We start from the raw sequence: 14,289 nt of genomic DNA, 5'->3' as shown, positions 1-14,289 counted from the left end.
TTCCGACAGATAAGATCTAAACCAGGCCAGAACTTGTCCGTATAGACCAATTTGGGTTTCCAATCTCTCCAAAAGAATGTGGTGATTGATGGTATCAAAAGCAGCACTAAGGTCTAGGAGCACGAGGACAGATGCAGAGCCTCGGTCTGACGCCATTAAAAGGTAATTTACCACCTTCACAAGTGCAGTCTCAGTGCTATGATGGGGTCTAAAACCAGACTGAAGCATTTCGTATACATTGTTTGTCTTCAGGAAGGCAGTGAGTTGCTGCGCAACAGCTTTCTCTAAGATTTTTGAGAGGAATGGGAGATTCGATATAGGCTGATAGTTTTTTTTTTTTTTTTTTTCTGGGTCAAGGTTTGGCTTTTTCAAGAGAGGCTTTATTACTGCCACTTTTAGTGAGTTTGGTACACATCCGGTGGATAGAGAGCCGTTTATTATGTTCAACATAGGATGGCCAAGCACAGGAAGCAGCTCTTTCAGTAGTTTAGTTGGAATAGGGTCTAGTATGCAGCTTGAAGGTTTAGAGGCCATGATTATTTTCATCATTGTGTCAAGAGATATAGTACTAAAACACTTGAGTGTCTCCCTTGATCCTAGGTCCTGGCAGAGTTGTGCAGACTCAGGACAACTGAGCTTTGGAGGAATAGGCAGATTTAAAGAGGAGTCCGTAATTTGCTTTCTAATGATCATGATCTTTTTCTCAAAGAAGTTCATGAATTTATTACTGCTGAAGTGAAAGCCATCCTCTCTTGGGGAATGCTGCTTTTTAGTTAGCTTTGCGACAGTATCAAAAATAAACGTTGGATTGTTCTTATTTTCCTCAGTTAAGTTGGAAAAATAGGATGATCGAGCAGCAGATAGGGCTCTTCGATACTGCACGGTACTGTCTTTCCAAGCTAGTCGGAAGACTTCCAGTTTGGTGTGGCGCCATATCCGTTCCAATTTTCTGGAAGCTTGCTTCAGAGCTCGGGTATTTTCTGTATACCAGAGAGCTAGTTTCTTATGACAAATGTTTTTAGGGATGTAACTGCATCTAGGGTATTGCGCAAGGTTAAATTGAGTTCCTCAGTTAGGTGGTTAACTGATTTTTGTCTTCTGACGTCCTTGGGTAGGCAGAGGGAGTCTGGAAGGGCATCAAGGAATCTTTGGGTTGACTGAGAATTTATAGCACGACTTTTGATGCTCCTTGGTTGGTCTGAGCAGATTATTTGTTGCAATTGCAAACGTAATAAAATGGTGGTCCGATAGTCCAGGATTATGAGGTAAAAAATTTAGATCCACAACATTTATTCCATGGGACAAAACTAGGTCCAGAGTAGGACTGTGGCAGTGAGTAGGTCCAGAGACATGTTGGATAAAACCCACTGAGTTGATGATGGCTCCGGAAGCCTTTTGGAGTGGGTCTGTGGACTTTTCCATGTGAATATTAAAGTTACCAAAAATTTGAATATCATCTGCTATGACTACAAGGTCCGATAGGAATTCAGGGAACTGGGTGAGGAACGCTGTATATGGCCCAGGAGGCCTGTAAACAGAAGCTATACAAATTGATTGAGTAGGCTGCATAGATTTCATGACTAGAAGCTCAAAAGACGAAAACGCCGTTTTTTGTTGTTGTTGTAAATTGGAATTTGCTATCGTAAATGTTACATGTTACAAAACATTTTTCAACCAGCGATTGTGTTGTGAGACTGCTGTAGAGCTCATCACTCCCCCTAACTGGGAGGGGGCCAGAGACAATTACTCGATGCCGACACATCTTTCTAGCTGATTTACACGCTGAAGCTATGTTGCGCATGGTGACCTCTGACTGTGTCATCCTAACATCGTTGGTGCCGACGTGGATAACAATATCTCTATACTCTCTACACTCGCCAGTTTTAGCTTTAGCCAGCACCATCTTCAGATTACCCTTAACGTCGGTAGCCCTGCCCCCTGGTAAACAGTGTATGATCGCTGGATGATTCGTTTTAAGTCTAATACTGCGGGTAATGGAGTCACCAATGACTAGGGTTTTCAATTTATCAGAGCTAATGGTGGGAAGATTCGGCGTCTCAGACCCCGTAACGGGAGGAGTAGAGACCAGTGAAGGCTCGGCCTCTGACTCCGACTCGCTGCTTAATGGGGAGAACCGGTTGAAAGTTTCTGTTGGCTGAATGAGCGACACCGGTTGAGCATTCCTACAGCATTTCCCTCCAGAAGCCATGAGAAAGTTGTCCGGCTGCGGGGACCGTGCGAGGGGTTTTATACTACTATCTGTACTTACTGGTGGCACAAACGCTGTTTCATCCTTTCCTACACTGAAATTACCCTTGCCTAACGATTGCGTCTGAAGCTGGGCTTGCAGCACAGCTATCTTCGTCGTAAGGCGATCGTTCTCCTGTATATTATGAGTACAACGACTGCAATTAGAAGGCATCATGTTAATGTTACTACTTAGCTTCGGCTGTTGGAAGTCCAGATAAATCATGTCCAGATAAAACGTCCAGAGTGAAAAAGTTGAATGAAAAAAAGTTGAGTTAGGGGAAAACTAAAAATATAAATGGTAATTAAAAAGTAAAAACCGTAAAGTTGTCAGGTAGCAAAGTAAGGTTGGCAAGAAAATGCACAGCAGCACGTAACAAGTCTGCAAGTTGTGACCGGAAATGTGATGGCTACAAAAGATTAGATGTTTTTCCTGCTTTTTATGGAAACCCAAAGGAGTCATACCTAACCACCCCAGTGGCTTTCCATGGCCCCCTACACACACCGCAGTGTGCTCTGTCAACTGTGCAGACACAATGCAATCAATCATTTAAACTTTTTAGCTATTTTTATATAGGGACATAAAAATAAAATTGAGGGGGGCACAAGTTTCTCTGCTCCTGGAGCCGGGCCTGAGTTCTCATGAAAGTCCTACTCATTGTGACCAGGCTCATTGTTAAGGTTGGGCAAGGAAGTTTCAGTGTAACTTGTACCAGATTGGCTTCACGTCACACATACTTCAGTGTTCAGGCGATCCACCCCACGCAGTCCTAGACTTCCTGATGCGACTCAAGTGTTAGACAGCTAGGGAGACAAAAATCCTGAAGTTGTTTTGGATGAGAAAATCCAACAGTTGCATTGGAAGGGGGTGGCGCTCGGGGGGCTGTGCGTTGATGGCCATGTGGGTTTGACTGAGAGACAGACTTTCCAGATTCTAAAGTCAGGAGGACCTCGCAGACTAACGCAGCCCCCCCCCCCCCCCCCAAACACTGTTGGGAGATAGCCCCAACGTTAACTAACTAGCATGCAAGTCAAGTATGAGCCGGAGACAATATCTGGAGACAACCATCTAGCTACCTATTGGCCAGTCATGGCAGCATTTGAGAAGGAGCTGCTCATAGTGAGCTGCTCAGTGTAGACCGGTTCCCCCAATATCTGCGTGCCCACTATCTTCGTGCAATATGTACTTGTATATGGGTGAATCTGCTGTATGAACACTTCCCTTGTGAGCCTGTACTGCCATGTAACTGAAGTGCTCAGTCAGGTGACATGTTGTCATACCTGCCAATTCAGTGCACACACTGACCTATTCTTTATGATTATTTAGAATGCTTGATCATACAGGAATAACATTTTTAGAAATAAATGTGTGTCATATAAAACCTTATTTGCATCTATACATATGCACTCACAAGGACCAGACTGGAAAACTCTGTTAACATACATGTACATTTGGTATCTTTGTGTAATAATAACTGTGTTCTTAATCATGCCTCATCTCTGCCTGGTCACACCTGTGAAACTAGCCAACCACCAACACAGAATCAAATACCTGTAGCTCAGGAGTGGATTACTAGCATATCTGTGGTGATCTTCTCTTCACCCAGTGGTTGCAAGGGAAGCATTCTATAAATGTGACTTTTGAAGGCATGTTTACCTACAGTATGTTAAAGCAGACTTTACCGGAGGAAAGAAAAATAAGTTGTGCACTAGATAAGGTGTCCCAGATTATACCTATTCTCTTGCCATTTCCTGCCTGTGCATAAAGTCAACACTGCACAGCAGAGGTTTGTCACCTGTAATGTTATACAGGTTTAGAGCATGTTGTAAACAGGTTTGTTTCTATGCCATCAAATACTTTGTAGTTTACATGCTTTAATTAGTTTGTAGCCTTCATTATCTCTTTCTGGAATGTGGAAGATTTACCGTCTCCATTTAGGCCTACCTTTAACATCAAGGAACGTTTTGATCATTGAGTATGATGAAACCATGGAGTTTTGATGTTGTGAGAAAATAAAATGTCTCAGACTATTTTAGGCTAAAAGGCTAAAAGCTACATTTTTTGTTTTAAATCAGTTCATTCTCTTTAATTCAATAAAGCTTCTCTCACAAAAAAAGCTTTTTCTCAACAAGATTGGGATTTAGGCTGTTTGCAAGTTTGTGACTTCTTCAAGAGGGCTAGCTTTAACTGCAGTTTTCAATAAAGCAAAGTTGAAGATTAGCTGAAAGTTTCTCCACTTCCCCTTAGCAACAGCCAACTAAGTCCCACCCCTGATACTTAAAAAAGCAACAGTTTCCCAGAAGTCAGCTGACACAGAAGTTTATCTGTGACAGCAGAGAGAATGGAGAGACTACTCTTCTATGCAGGGCCAGAGCATAGCCTTAGGAAATTCTAGAGGGAGTTTGCCCAGTTCCAGTAGTGCTGTAATACAGGCCACCTCAGTGTGAACTCTGAACCCAGTCCCACACACCCAGAGTTGCATGGCCGTTGGGCTGAGATCACATCTCATCCACATGGTACACTGTGTCATGTCATCAAATGTAAAGCACATTCACTGTCTGTGTCAGTTGAGCTGTTAATTTTGCATTGGACTGCCTTGCTTTTGTAGGAATAACTTGTTCCACTTTTGGACCACCTTGCCTTCAACAGAATAACTTGTTTTTCCACATTTACCAACATTAAGGCCAAGTTAATTTTACACTGAACAAAAATATAAATGCAACATCCAACAATTTCAAAGATTTTACTGAGTTACTGTTCATATAAGGAAATCAGTCAATTTAAATAAATGCATTAAGCACTATTGTTTTTCACATGACTGGGAATGCAGACGTGCATCTTTTGGTCACAGATACCTTTAAAAGAAAAGGTAACGGTGTGGCTCAGAAAACCAGTCAGTATCTGATGTGACCACCATTTGCTTCATGCAGCCTGACACATCTCCTTCACATAGAGTTGATCAGGCTGTTGATTGTGGCCAGTGGAATGTTGATCCACTCCTCTTCAATGGCTGTGCTAAATTTCTGGATATTAGTGGGAACTGGAACACGCTGTTGTACACGTCGATCCAGAGCATCATGAGCATGCTCAATGGGTTACATGTCTGGCGAGTATGCAGGCCATGGAAGAACTGGGACATTTTCAGCTTCCAGGAATTGTGTACAGATCCTTGTGACATGGGGCTGTGCATTATAATGCTGAAACATAAGGTGATGGCGGCAGATGAATGGCATGACAATGAGCCTCAGGATCTCGTTACGGTATGTCTGTGCATAAATTGCCATCGATAAAATGCAACTGTGTTTGTTGTACGTAGCATTTGCCTGCCCAAACCATAACCCCACCACCACCATGGGGACCTCTGTTCACAACATTGACATCAGCAAACCGCTCGCCTACACGATGACATACACGCTGTCTAAAATCTGCCCTGTACAGTTGAAATGGGGATTAATCCGTGAAGAGCACACGTCTCCAGTGTGCAAGTGGCCATCGAAGGTGAGCATTTGCCCACTGAAGTCGGTTATGACGCCAAACTGCAGTCAGGTCAAGACCCTGGTGAGGACGACGAGCACGCATATTAGCTTCCCTGAGATGGTTTCTGACAGTTTGTGCAGAAATTCTTTGGTTGTGCAAACCCACAGTTTCATCAGCTGTCCGGGTGGCTTCTCAGATGATCCCGCAGGTGAAGAAGCGAGATGTGGAGGTCCTGGGCTGGCGTGGTTACACGTGGTCTGCGGTTGTGAGGCCAGTTGGACGTACTGACAAATTCTGTAAAACAACATTGGAGGGGGCTTATGGTAGTGAAATGAACACTCAATTATCTGGCAATGGCTCTGGTGGACATTCCTGCAGTCCGCATGCCAATTGCACGCTCCCCCAAAACACTTGTGGCATTGGGTTGTGTGACAAAACTGCACATTTTAGAGTGGCCTTTTCTTGTCCCCAGCGCAAGGTGCACTTGTGTAAGGGTCATGCTGTTTAATCATCTTATATGCCACACCTGTCAGGTGGATGCATTATCTTGGCAAAGGAGACATGCTCACTAACAGGGATGTAAACAAATTTGAGCACATAATTTGAGAAATAAGCTTTTTGTGTGTATGGAACGTTTCTGGGATCTTTTCTTTCAGCTCATGAAACATGGGACCAACACTTTACATGTTGCATTTATATTTTTGTTCAGTATAAGTTTACTTTTTCAAACTTATTGGCGCAAGAGATACATTTTAACTGTCCCTTCTCAGTACATGTAGTCTCAGGGAGGGCAGTAACCTCAGATGTGAGGGCACATTGGGCCATTCCAGATAGGGCCTGTTTCCCCACCCTCTGTGAGAGGACAACAGTGCAGTCCAGAGACAAATATTCCCTACAGTAGGGGTGTAACATGTTCCCAAGAATCCCAACTCATAACAGACCGGAAGGAAGCAGTGGGTGATGTTATGTTACTAAGAATACCAATCCAGCCAGAACACTGCGTTCCTTGTGGATTCTAACTTGGGGACCAGGCAACACCCATCTTTGAGGACAATTCCACCCCTTGCACTGGATATAGGCTACTCTAGTGTTTTGACATCCACCATTGTGTTTAATGTCAATGGTTTACTTTTACCTTTTTAATAATTAGTTTCACATTTCATGCGTAGGTGGTCATTCCATTTACTGTGTAACTATTTTAAGAGTAACAATTGCATTCTTTCAACTGCCACAGTGTAATGTGTGTCTGTACACAGAGATTTGATTTGATTTTGATTTGATTTCTACACATAGTCACTATGTGTACTTGTTAATTACCAGAGAATTACCATGAAATTAGGTGAAAATGCAGTTTTTAAACTAGACACTCTTTGACTTTACAGAAACTCATAGGAACCCATTGCACTGTAACAGTTTGTGCCTTTGTAATGGTGCCTTGGTGTCATGTTTGCGTAGAGATTCTGTGGCAAACATTTAAATCGACCTGTAGACCTGTTCCATGGCTTTTAGCTTCTTGAGGTCAAGCTGCAACAGGCCAAGACTTGTTTGCCCTTGACGCTCTCAGGTGGGATGTTGTTTTATATGGTGAGTCGTTAAGTGGGTCCCGGGGGTCAAAGGGTTATTTTACTGGGTGACTTTTACTTGAGTCATTTTATATTAATGATCTTTACTTTAACTCAAATATGACAATTTGGTACTTTTTCCACCATTTAATGGTACATCATGTACCGCATGTTCAATTAAGCAGGAACAGGGTCATATGTCTTTGTCACAGGACGTGACTCAGTCTGAATGACTAAGTGTTGGGACATCACTTATCTAGGACAGGGATCAAGGTTGATGATGAGCCATGGCCATGTCCCCCAAAAGTAGAAGTGATCTCACAATAACTAGTATAATTATTACTATTTTTGTTTGGAATCATTAGAGCTGCTGAGCATACACTATTATGGCGTGTTTTCAATGTGTAACATTGTGAGGGATTTATACAAGTAAAGACAGAAATGGCAATAGCCTAATTGTGACTACAAATCAAACATCAATGGTCTTGGTTTAATCTCAAAACATCTATGATCTGTTGGGAATCCAAATGCCAGCCTTATTCGTGATATATTTCAACACTGTAGTCTATATTCAGCAAGTTTAACATGTATTCAAATGTTATGTGGTTTATCAGTGTGTCCTCATAGGCCTTACCCTTATAAAGACAGTAATTAGAGGGTCCCTTTCTTATTGTTAGCTTGTGTTTTGTCTCTATAGGCCTACATATGAATTTGAGTCAGCACTTAAGACTTTTATCCTCCCTCTGTAGATGACTGGGGGTTTACAACACAGTCAAAATAAGTGCTTTGCTGATAAGTGACAGAAAAAGCCAGACCAGCTCAAGCCTGTTTTTTTGACTGAGACAGTGATGTTGTCAAAAGCTATTTCCAAGAGTGCTGTTTAACAAATGATCCCTATACTTTGGCCTGCTGCTTTTTATGTTGTTGTTCATCTTACATCAGCTACAGGTTTTTCACATGATGAAAAACATGAAATCTCCTTAAAGGCTAATACTGATGTTTGTTGGCTGAACAGTAGTTTAACCATGAAACACTCCCACTAGGGCTGTGGCAATCATGACATTTTTGTCAGCTGGGGATAAACATAAACACGTTTAGCATCTCTTGGCTTCCACTCATAGCCTACAAGCCACTGATGCAGACCTTTTGGAACATCTGCATTTAAAATGTCTAATTCCATTTAATATAGCCTACACCGTCACAATAAGTCCATTATTTATTTTAGACGGGTCTAAAGAAACATGTTATGAAGAAAAATGTAGTCTAGTTGTCCTTATGTTAGGCCCTGATATGGCTGTGGGCTACACTAGTTCATTTAGCAGACAAGATTTGCTTAGAATTACATGGCATTATTTTTATTGTATTCAATTTTATGAAGAATACAATTGAAGATAGCTGAATAACATAGAAATGATATTTTCTCCAAACGATTTCCAAGGAAGTGCGCAGATGCGGCTATTCTGTGTTGAGCGGTTATCAAAGAAACAGGTCCTCCTATATGCTTAATTTTGAGTTATTTATGCAACTTTAGTTGTGAAACAAATGTTGGGCTATATGTTTTGATTTGTAATACATTCAAAGGCTGCATGATGCGACTCAAATTATGATTTGAAAAAAATTGCATGAAAGGCATGAGCTCTGATTTTGTTTCTTGTGCAGGCTGCACACACTTCATCAGTACTTGATAATAATCTCACCAGGTCTTGAATTTCCTGGCGGCATCCCAATTGTGTGGCCGTAATGCCCCCTAAAAAATCCATGCCTTTTTCTGCCAAAGTGGCCGTGGTGCTCTTGGGCTGAATATGATAATTATAATTCCCTTCCCCTGGCTGCCATGCTCCGAAGCACCTCTCACTCACATGGCTCTCTCAGATATCTCAATTCTTATTCGCCAATGCCTGTCACATGATCAGGTCCTTTTCACAGGCCTTTAGCTAAGAAGTAGGCTACAAGTGAAGACTGACACATTGGGGACACAATTGCGCTTATTCGAATTCTGAGGTGCATATTGAAGATGCTGGATGAACTGTCCACATTTAGCCTATTTTACAAACAAAATTATTATGCCTAATGAACAGCAAAAGCACTGTCACGTATACTCCCTCTCTGGCCTCTAGGTCATCAGGCTGCTGATTATCCCGCACACCTGTCACCATCGTCAAGCGCACCAGCGCCTCATGACACTCACTTGGACTCCTTCACCTCCTTGATTATCTTCCCTATATCTGTCACTCCCCTTGGTTCTTTCCTCAGGTGTTATTGACTCTGTTTCATGTCGGTGAGTTGTTTGTGTTTCGTGTTTATTGTTTTGTTTATTTATTAAAACACTCCCTCCCTGTACTTGCTTCCCGATTCTCAGCACACTCATTACAGTATAACACCTCACCTAAGGGGTGTCAGTGTAAATGACGTTGGGTCCGCGAGCCGCCACAGGCTCTCATGCCTCAGCCAGATTGCCAGGCTCCCCTGCCTCAGCCGGCTCGTCGGGCTTTCATGCCTCAGCCGGATCACCAGACTCCCCTGCCTCAGCCAGCTCGTCGGGCTTTCATGCCTCTGCCAGATCGCAAGACTCCCCTGCTTCCACCGGCTCGTCAGGCTCTCATGCCTCAGCCGGTCTGTCAGGTTCCCACGCCACAGCCGGCTCGACAGGTTCCCGCGCCTCAGCCGGCGTGACAGGTTTCCACGCTTCAGCAGGGGTGACCGATCTGCTCCTGATCCCCGGGTTTGTCTCCTTTGTTGGCGTCCTGTGGCTGGAGCCGCGCGTCGGGGAGGGGGTAGTGTCACGTATACTTCCTCTCCGACCTCTAGATCATCAGGCTGCTGATTATCCCGCACACCTGTCACCATCGTCAAGCGCACCAGCGCTTCATGACACTTACCTGGACTCCATCACCTCCTTGATTATCTTCCCTATATCTGTCACTCCCCTTGGTTCTTTCCTCAGGTGTTATTGACTCTGTTTCATGTCGGTGAGTTGTTTGTGTTTCGTGTTTATTGTTTTGTTTATTTATTAAAACACTCACTCCCTGTACTTGCTTCCCGACACTCAGCGCACTCGTTACAAGCACTAGCTTATGTCAATCTACTATCCCCCATCGTACAAAAGTTTACCTATTATATTGGTCAACTTGTCCTTCTGTGCAATAAATAAATATTCCAAACAAACTCTGGGACAGTTGTCGGATGCAATAGACCCCAAATTAATACAAAAACTTTTAAAAGTAACGAGGCTGATGAAACCGATCAGAACGTTTAGCTGAAATGTTAAACTATTAGGCTATTTCTTCACACGTTACACTAAGCGTAGTGTAACGACCCTGGGTTTATAAGCGCGGAAATCGACTCTGCCGCTTGAGCATGCTTTTGCGGCACAGTCGATAGGGCGCCGGACTTCGGGCTCGAAGGTTGAGGGTTCGAGACCTGCTCCCTGCTGTTTCATTACATTGGTGTCAGAAGTGATCGGACCTTGCATCCACGACAGTGCGTGTGCTTGGCCGGTGAGCGCGTTCCTGTAAGACAGAGTCGCAAGCTAGCGCGAGGACGCGCTCTTTGAAAGGAGGGAGTAGTGTAACTACCCTGGGTTTATAAGCGTGGAAATCGACTCTACTGCACGAGCATGCTTTTGCAGCACAGTCAATAGCGCACTGGACCTCGGGCTAGAAGGTCGAGGGTTCAAGACCTGCTCCCTGCTGTTTCATTACAGTAGCAATACGCACACGTATTGCTACACGCTATAAGCATGAATGTTCCAAAATTCAATCAATTAGTGGGAAAACACTGTTCTCAAAAGTGACAGCAAATGCCACTATGCATGTAATGCTTTTATTATAAAGGTGCATTTTTATGGTGAAAATGATCTCCCCCAAACTTGAAACTCACGCACCGCCTATGTATTCCAGTTAGGCTCTACACCGGTTGCAAAATGGATTAATGTGCTTAATTTTAAGAAGTTATTTGGCCACTTTGCTTGTGATACAAACATACTGTAGGCCTATGGGCTAGGCTACATGAGGTGTGCGACTATGATTTGAAAAAGTCGCAACAAAAAAAGGCACGGCTTGTTTCTTGTCTTACTGCACACGCTGGGCCTCATTCACAAGCTGTCTTTACATATACTAAATAAATATATGTGTGAAATTAGTTTTGATTTAGAATGGACCAATATCATGCCCCTGTCTCGGAATAGGGGCATGGGAAAAAAATACATGTCATCTATACTTAAATAGCGAATGAAGGACGCTTTTCCCGTGGTTCATTTTCATGCCAGCCAGGTAGGCTATACTCCTGTTGTAAAGCGAAGCAATGTGCTTAATATTAGTAAAATTGATAAATAAACATAGTAGGCCTAGCCTATAGAACACTGATGGGATCCTCTTTTTAATAGAGGGCTTCAAAACTCTTTTCTCGCGCAATTGCATAGCCTATAGAAATGTTGTGCAACATGAGCTCATGGGTTCTCTTGAAGTGTTTGATTTGATTTTCGAAAACATTTGCATTAATGTCAGAGTGATTAGAGGCACAATAGAGAGCTAAGAGTACCAAGCAGTTAGCAAGTTTGGTAGGCTACTAATGACCATCAGCAGCATCAGGGCTTGGAGAAGCCTAGTTACCATGACTAAACGGTCATGTGGAAATTGACAATGGTCATGACTGGTGACCGCCAGTGTGGAGGTAATAGGTTCACCTTAACAGCCCTAGTCATCACCCAATGTTTTGGAATACACGTGTCACTATTGACAAGTAGTTTTGCTAATGGTTTTAGATGACAATACAATAAGGATGGTATAAAACATTTACCAATGCATTGGTTATTGTTCAAAGTCAAACCTCCACGTGACAATGAGGTATGAATACTAATAAAAGGTTTTTCAGTTTGGCGCATAGGAATACATGTTTTATGGCCATGTTAACCTTTGACAGATCGTGTGGTTTTTTTCAGGCAATGAAAGTGCTGATTGTCGATCATAAACTACAGTCAAGCTTACACTTATAAGGTTACTGGAGGACATTTTGATGAAGTGAATGCTGGTGATTCACCACCACAGGTTATTTCTTTAACGTGTAGCCTTAACCATGTGTTGGTAGTTTTGGTCAATGGAGAGCAGTAGGCCTGTACCTGTCTCGTGCTTAATTTGTTGTTTCCTAGTTTTTTGATATCATAAGCTATGTTATAAACATCATAAATACATGGTTGGAGGTAGTCAACCTCAACCGCACATTGTTGGTAACACTTTATTTGATGGTAGTTTCCACTGGTATTTACTAGGAAATGTGTTGTATCAACTGGTACTTTTTGTAAAAGATTAAACTATTGGTTATTAACTTGTACCAAGTGGTGCCTATGGTGTTTATTTTAATGGATATCCTATGAGTGGTTCATGGGTTATTATTGTGTTTTAATTACAATGTTGCCATGTAATTCCTATAAATAACTGTCCATTTTTATACCATCAAATAAAGTGGTAACCTTTAATTTTTACTACATAGTGTAGCTGTTGGTGTAAATCTAAATGAACAACTGTATAAAATATAATGTTATGACATCATAAACCAAAAATATGTGAGTTGTATTCAACTTAAGAAATGAAATTGATTAAGAAATGAACATAGCTTCACATTTTCAATATTGATTATAATTGTTTCAGCTTGCAATGCAGCATGGTTTGTTTTGTACATCTAGAAGCTTAGGTGGTATCAGGTGAAGGTGACTGGAAAATAGGTAAATAGTGAATGCATCACGTGAAAATTTCACCTGAGTACTGTCCAACCCTAATCACTAGGTGTGTGTGTTAAGCAGTTTGTTTATTAGCATCTCCTAGTTTACATGGAGATAGTTTTCCCATCGGTAACACTGATAACTTTGCTTCCTGGAGAGCTCCCACCTATGGGAGTGGAAATAGATTGAGGGAAAATAACAACCCCAAAGACCACATGTGAAAGACAGTCAATAAGGAAACAGCAGTTTCATTGACCCCCCCACTTACCTCGGGAACAGAGAAACTGAACACCACTGTCTACTATCGTCATCCTGCTACTCAATCAAAGTTGTATTATTCATGTGAACAAGGTATCAAACCCCGAACGTATTTCACAAATTAACGCCCATATCGATAATTAAAGCTCTATTTATTACGTGAGTGTGTGCCCATTCAAACCAATCCCACACCCGCACACCTTTTCTGTGGGTAACTAATCCTATGTGATTCCTGAATTGAGTTGAGTTTATCAAACAAACATCCTTGAGCAGAATCTGCATACACTGCCAGTCCAAAGTTTTAGAACACCCACCCATTCAAGGGTTTTTCTTTATTTTTTACTATTTTCTACATTGTAGAATAATAGTGAAGCCATCAAAACTATGAAATAACAGATATTGAATCATGTAGTAACCAAAAAAGTGTTAAACAAATAAAAATATTTTTGAGATTCTTCAAATAGTCACCTTTTGCCTTTGACAGCTCTGCACGCTCTTGGAATGTTTTTCCAACAGTCTTGAAGGAGTTCCCACATATGCTGAGCACCTGTTGTCTGCTTTTCCTTCACTCTGCAATCCGACTCATCCCAAACTATCGCAATTTGGTTGAGGTTGGTGGATTGTGGAGGCCAGGTCATCTGATGCAGCACTCCATCACTCTCCTTCTTGGTCAAATAGCCCTTACACAGCCTGGAGGTGTGTTGGGTCATTGTCCTGTTGGAAAAACAAATAATAGTCCCACTAAGTGCAAACCAGATGGGATGACATATTGCTGCAGAATGCTGTGGTAGCCATGCTTGTTAAGTGGGCCTTGAATTCTAAATAAATCACGACAGTGTCACCAGCAAAGCACCCCCACACCATAACACCTCATCCTCCATGCTTTACGTTGGGAAATACACATGCGGAGATCATCCGTTCATCCACATCGTGTCTCACAAAGACACGGCGTTTGGAAGCAAACATCTCCAATTTGGACTCCAAAGGACAAATTTCCACCGGTCTAATGTCCGTTGCTCGTGTTTCTT

Source organism: Salvelinus alpinus, chromosome 35 (assembly GCF_045679555.1).
Source record: "Salvelinus alpinus chromosome 35, SLU_Salpinus.1, whole genome shotgun sequence".
Lineage (NCBI taxonomy): Eukaryota > Metazoa > Chordata > Actinopteri > Salmoniformes > Salmonidae > Salvelinus > Salvelinus alpinus.
This window is presented reverse-complemented; position numbering follows the sequence as displayed.